Source organism: Malaclemys terrapin, chromosome 17, assembly GCF_027887155.1.
Source record: "Malaclemys terrapin pileata isolate rMalTer1 chromosome 17, rMalTer1.hap1, whole genome shotgun sequence".
Lineage (NCBI taxonomy): Eukaryota > Metazoa > Chordata > Testudines > Emydidae > Malaclemys > Malaclemys terrapin.
In genome coordinates, this window is record NC_071521.1 from 26,711,173 (window position 1) to 26,717,921 (window position 6,749).

General features: G+C 42.9%; 1 long non-coding RNA gene across 1 annotated transcript; it reads left to right on the top strand.

Annotated features, from left to right (window-relative positions):
• The first annotated feature begins 341 nt into the window (after nucleotides 1–341).
• Nucleotides 342–6,505, top strand: LOC128825385 (uncharacterized). The gene is made up of 2 exons (XR_008442663.1): nucleotides 342–412; nucleotides 5,549–6,505. It is a non-coding gene; the product is annotated as an uncharacterized LOC128825385 (long non-coding RNA).
• The last annotated feature ends 244 nt before the right edge of the window (nucleotides 6,506–6,749 follow it).

A 6,749-nucleotide genomic window follows, 5' to 3' on the forward strand; every position in this document is an offset into this window, starting at 1 on the left:
TCAAGAGTTTTACTCCATCAGCCCCCTGAAGTGAGGAAAATCCCTTCCCTAACTCACTGTTTAAATCAGAATCCCTGTCACCCATCCCTGCCAGAGACCCCCTGGGGGAATCGCACACAGCAGGGGAGGGAGGGGGCAGGACACTTGAAAACCCCAGATCTGAATCCTTGAGTACAGAGGGGCTTTGGAAGAGGAAACTGTATTTAGGCCCCACCTCCCATGTCAGGGTCTGAGGGGTCTCTGTGCTCAGTTAGAGCTCTGAGAAATCACAGTAACCACCCCCCACCTGGCATCCTCACCCCTCACTGGCAATATGCCCCAGGCTGAGCAGACTCTGGAGACTGAACTCCCCTCTCGTTCAAGAGCTCCCAGATCCTGCCTTCCAGGAAACATTATTGTTGTGGTGGGAGAGGTAAGCCTTTCTTTATATCCTCTCTCAGTTTGCTTGTTAAATTTGTGGGTGCCTGTACTTTAAAATGACCCCACAGAGTTAATTAATCATTCTTGGCTCGTGCCTCCCTCCCTTGCTAGGCTGTGTCCCTCAGCCCCTTCAGCCCTCTCTTGGTTTTAAAAATTAAAACTTATACTTATTACAAAGACCCTCATTGCAGGAAGAAACTGAGCAATGAAAAAAATCATCCAAATGCTGCATGTGGTAATGTTACTTTAAATGAGACCAGTAAATGAATTATTTCAACCCTTCTGGAATGAAACAGTTGGAAATTCTCATAGCTATCTGAAGATACAGTTGCCAGGCAACAGAAATGCAGACTCTGCTTCTACTCCCAGCCACTAACTAATATTTGAAACATGGGCTGTCCTTATTTTAAATAGCAGCATTTTAAAAATAAAAGTAATATGAAGTAATGGAAATTGCTTTAAGTTAACTAAATTAATATAAAAAGTGGGCACATAACTTTCTAGGAATTTTTATCAATTCTTATTAAAAAGTTTTAAATAAAAAGGTAATAACTTACTTATTTAAATTTTTCTTTCGTTTAGCTGTCTCTTTTCTCAAATACAATTGCCTCAATAAGTTTAAGCTCTCAATTCCTTATATTGTATAGTTATAAATGTAACCCTTCTGCCTGTCAGAGTTGGCAGCAACAAGGGCCAGGTTCAGTATCTAGGGGTTCCATTCCAATAACACAATGCAAAACCAGCTTGAGCCCCAACCCAGTGACCTATGACAAATACATACCACCCCCCTGGGCGCCTCTAAGAGGCAGTACTTCCCTTCTTGCAAGCACAGAGTCTGAGTGTAGCAAAAGCCTTTTAATAACAGAGAGAAACAATGCAGCATTATGTTGGGGAAACACCACAAACAGGATTCCTAACACAAACCATGAGCAAAACGCCCACCCCCAAGTAAGTTTGGTAGTGTCCTCCCCCACTCCACCCGCCTCTAGGTCTTAAGTCCAGCAACCCAGTTTCTGTCCCTGGTCAGTGCAGCCCCAGAGTGGTTCTTGAGCCCAGCAACCAAAAGTCACCCCTCCCACTGTTTCTGCCCTTGGTCAGTGCCACCCCCCAGAGTTCCCACCTGGCCAGAAAGGGGGGATATGGGGGCACCTTACATGCTTGTGTCAACAGATGACTACCATGCCCTGTCCATAGGATTCTGCTGTAGTCTTCACTGCAAGCCATCCTGCTAGACACTCACCACCCCACTAACCATTCTGCTAGCTACTCACCAATTTATTTTCAGGTCCCCTCATTACTTAACACACCTAGTGATTTTAGCTGGTAGCAGAGGAGCCTCAGCGCTAGTGCACCACTAGCCCAAAGTGAGTCTAACACTTAGACCTAGAAATCAGGATTTTTGCTGCAGAGCTGAAATCATTACCAGAGTCAAAATTAGTTCTCTTATTATTACACAACAACTTCTCTAATAAATAACTACCCCCAACCTCTCTCTGCTCACTTGACTTTGGAACCCATGTCCCCTGCCTAGCAAGTGCTACTTAGTTGAGGTTGAATCCCTCCATCATAAAATGCCAAGTGCAGTTCTACTGTCCTTGATTCACATAACCAGGATAACACCACTTTATTACTTCTGCCCCAATAACAAAGAGACTGGGGATCCCACAGCAGCCAAAGTGACCATTTGGGCAAGCCGTCCCATCATGGTAGGCAGGGTGGGTGTGCCCATGCAAACGAGATCAGCCCCTGAAGTCCTTTCCCACAACTCACCACTAGATGTCAGGGTAGAGCTCATCCTGACTCTGCTTACATCAATACAGTTCTGGGATCATTTGTCTTTAATTGTAACTTTATTTTAGCCTGTATGTCATGCCTGTTATCCTGTGTCATTGTTTTGTGTGTCAAATGATTTTTTTGTTTGTTTAATTGCAACAAAAGCCAAATTTTACTTTAAAAAATCTACCACACTATTGGGTTTTAGACATAATTATACCAATTCATTTTTTCAAATTTCAAAAATGCTTCAGTTGCAAATATATGTACGTATATTTCTGCATAAACAAGCAATGCTATTGTAAACAAAAAGGATTCTCATCTATTAATCACAGGATTTTTTTTTTAATTTCAAAGATAAAACTGTAGGGGAAACATTAAAAAACAGCTTGATTAGATATTAGATATTAAAATATAATTATGAATGTGCTCGCAAAACTGTCAAAAATATAATATATATATATAATGTCTAGCTATGTTGCAAAATGTTAAAAATAACCAAATAATTTCAATAGGTTTCTACCTTTATCTCCCAAGCACAACCAAGAACTGTATCATAAAAGCTTAGCACCTTCAAGGTTTTTGCACATACTTGCAGTTAAACTTCATTTTGATTTAATTTTATACTATTTAATTTGATGTTAATGAGAAGTAGGGTTATTAGAGAGCTTTCACACAGTTAATAAAAGTTGAATTGCTATCACAAGCAAATTAACTTTAAAGAGCTTGATTAAAAATTCTGTTACTCTTTTGTCAAAAACAAAGTGCTTCTCGTGGGAGAGCAATACATGTTCTCACAGAAGCTTGGGAGCCTCTATTTTAGCAGTCAACAAATTTTATGATGCACATGTTAAATGAAAATGAGTGTTTATGCAACAACTGCAAAGGAACCTAAAATGGTACATTGTGCTAAAGAAAAATCAGAGAACAAAAGCATAGCTTGTGTTATAAAATATTTGGTCCCTATTACAATGTGAACAAACTAAATTAATCTGTGTATTAAATTTGGGCTATTAAAACAAGTGAAATGTAAAATAAACTAGCAGAAACTTTATTATGTTAAGTAAGTTAAGCTGTTTAAGGGTGCACCCCACAGACCGAAGACAACAAAAGATATCAGTACAATGAAGACCTCCCTGGGCATCCGAAGAAGATAAAGTGGTTTATTAATAACAGATAGGGTGACTAGACAGCAAATGTGAAAAATCGGGACAGGGGGTGGGGGACAATATAAGAAACATATATAAGAAAAAGACCCAAAAATCGGGACTGTCCCTATAAAATCGGGACATCTGGTCACCCTAATAACAGATTGTCAATTACATTTCAGTCTACCACATATGGACAATTGAGTATGCAATTGACTATACAGACATTATAGAAAACAGTAGTTGGGCCAGTTCGAACTGTCATGTAAAATGTGTATTACTAAGCAAAGTGAGTTCATGTACTTGCGGTTTTAAATTTTTATCATTGAAACATGGCTGAATTTGCTTACGGTTTGAAAGCCAATGTATCATTAGTGTATGCTTCTTTGTTAATAATAGACTAGCATCTTACGAGGAATGTGAACAAGGCGTCAGGCCTGCACAAAAGATTATTTTGCCATCTGCTATCTTTCAAAATAGGAGACTCCAAAATCTGGAATGAATAATTGGTTAAATTTCAAGATTATTTAAACCCGGAATATGCAATTGGAACAGAGGTAATGTGAAAAATATATTTATATCTCTCTATATATCAAGGGTTCTTAAACTTTGTCATAGTGAGCCTCCCTGAGCTATGAAAAGAATTACTTCATCTCCCCATAGTTTACTAAAACAATACAACAAACTGAAAATCCTCTATGTTCCAAAAAACTAATAAAAAAGTAGAAGGGATTTGATGAATACAGATCAGTATTGGTTTCAAAAGTATTAATTTTAAGTTAAAAATAGTACAAATGGAAGCAACTAAAATACAACTTCACAAACATTGTAGGAAACATGACACCAAACAATATAATATCCATTAGTCCTATTTTATGAGTGGAAGGGGTGTGTTTGTTTCTTTGTTATACAAAGTAGTGGAATTCCAGGTTGCAATGCAGAAAGGAAGAGAGGTAAGATGTCTTCAACAGAAAGACAGGACTCAGTGATACTTTGGATTGTGCTTAATGCTGAGATGAAATGAGAAATGAAAAAGAAATGAGAGCTTTAAGAGCCTGTTGTGTTAACTTACAAAACTCAGATCCCACTGTTAACCAAAAGTCTGCAACTGACAATTGTGAAAATTTGTGCTGCAGTTCCTTGTTGCGTGACAAGGTGATAAGGCTTTCCTCTCCTTTAGAGAGCAGCGTATTTGTGGGGTTCAGCTTAACATTGAACTGGGTTATTGATTACATTTGTCTTTGTCCACTTCAAGAAAGTATTTACAAAACTGCTCCTGCAGAACACCTAAGTGCTGAACAATTGTTATACCAATAGAATAAAAACCAGCAGGAACTTATTAAGAGGGATAAGGCAAAGATGCCACATTTATTGTAAATATAATGATAAAGCAAAAGATAAAAGTAAACAAAGTTGTTTGACTACTTATTCCTATCACTACTTATTCCTTATACACACACACACACACACACATATATATATATATGATTGTGTGAATGAATATATATATATTCATTCACACAATCATTCATTCAAGTTCTGTTTAGGTGTTATAGTTACCAGCCTAGAAGTTGCTCATGCCAAGTTACTGGCCAGATAACTTGGTCATGAGGATGGAGCCAAGTCCATGTCAAGTGCACCTGATGCTCCTGGAGGTTGGCAGCAGAACCAGAGACTCAAAGTCCTCAGTCTTTAGAGTCCATTCTTATAGGAATTAATTCCTATGTTAGTCTATGGGAACTGTTTCATCCTGCTGTTGCTGACTCAATCAGCAGATGGCAAATTCCTGGTGGCTCCACACTGTCCAAAGTGGCACATTGCTGGTGGCTCCACACTGTCCACAGCCGGAGTGAGTCCAGCTCTTAGTGACTTCCCTGGCTAGGGGCAACCTCGCTGCTGCTCCCCCCTGTACTGTCTTTCACCACAGCACTGGCTCTATGGTGCCCAGGAAAACCGGCTTCACAGTGTTTTCAGCTCTAGGGATCACTGAGAAGAAACCAGGACTTCCAGCTGAGTCCAGTCAGCTCTGTCTTTAAGCACTGGGCAGACCCAACGTTTTGTAGGCGCCTTTCACCAAACCCACACACCCGGTGGGAACCCCTCTCCCCACCCCGCTCGGACTTTCAGTTCCATTTGGTATCACTAACCCCTGCTTAGCACGTGGGGTTACAGAGACTGAACCCCCGCTCCCTCCATTGTCCCGACAGGTCACGGCTGGGTGAGGAGATACCTGAGTGGGATGGGCTGGAGCGAGACTGCGCTGCTGCTGCATCTGTCCCACAGGGAAGAGGATCAAACTGGATTCATTCAGTGACTGTCAAGGCAGCTGCTCTCTGTGTCCCAGCTCTCTGGCTGGGATACAGGGGGCAGGAACTGGTGCATTAGAGGGAACAGCTCCACGTCCGTATAGTTCTGGAAAAGAGCACCCAGGCGGTTCACCCGCATGCACACTTCTCGACCCTGCAACCTGCCAGCACCTGGCACACGCCATCAAAATGTGCAACAAAGGACATGAGATGGGACCTGTTTATTTTGTTGCACGTGGCACCAGTTTGCTTAGTGTGATGTGCTCCAGTCTGCTCATTTGGGGACCAGGTTTTGGGATGAGGGGGAGTTTGTGCTGTCACACAAACAACGAATGAATCTCCCACATGCAATTCATGCTGCCTCCTCCCCCCCGCCCGCACACCCCGAATGCCAGGTGCAGCCGGCCCCATAAGTCTGGCTGCCCCAACAAATTGGTAAAGCAGCTTCTAGTGGATTCTGGCTGATTCTGGCTACGCATCTGTGACGAACTGGGACTGTTCTTACTGTGGTCTTTGAATGCTGACAGGGGAGTGTGGCTAGGATAGTCTGCATTGGGGGATGGGAGACTGACCGGAGAATACCTGAGCATGGAACATGAGAACCCAGGAAGGGGTTAGAGGCCAGGTGACACCTTTGCCCAGGAAACTGAACAAAGGCTGTGGGAGGGGTTGCTGAAGGGAGAGTTTCAGGAGCTGGCTGGTGGAATGGCTGGGAGGCAGACAGGGCTCGGAACTCCCAAGGGGGCTGGGGTGCCCGAGGACCCCAAGATGGACCTAACTGAGGGGGTCCTGTTTTCTGTGCCTGCGGGACCTGTCTTGAACTGTGTCCCTGTCATCTAAATAAACCTTCTGCTTTACTGGCTGGCTGAGAGTCATGGTGAATCGCAGGAAGCCGGGGGTGCAGGACCCTGAGTCCCCCCACACTCCGTGACAGGATCACCCCATCAGCTGGGCGTGCTGGGCCGACCCCATGCACAACAGGGGCAGCAGCGCGGCCACCCTCGCGCTCTGATTGTGACTCGGGATTGTGGGGGCTTCTCACCTGTCCCATGGAAACGTGGCCAAAGGCGCCAATTGTCCCTTCATCAAAATGGCGCCATCT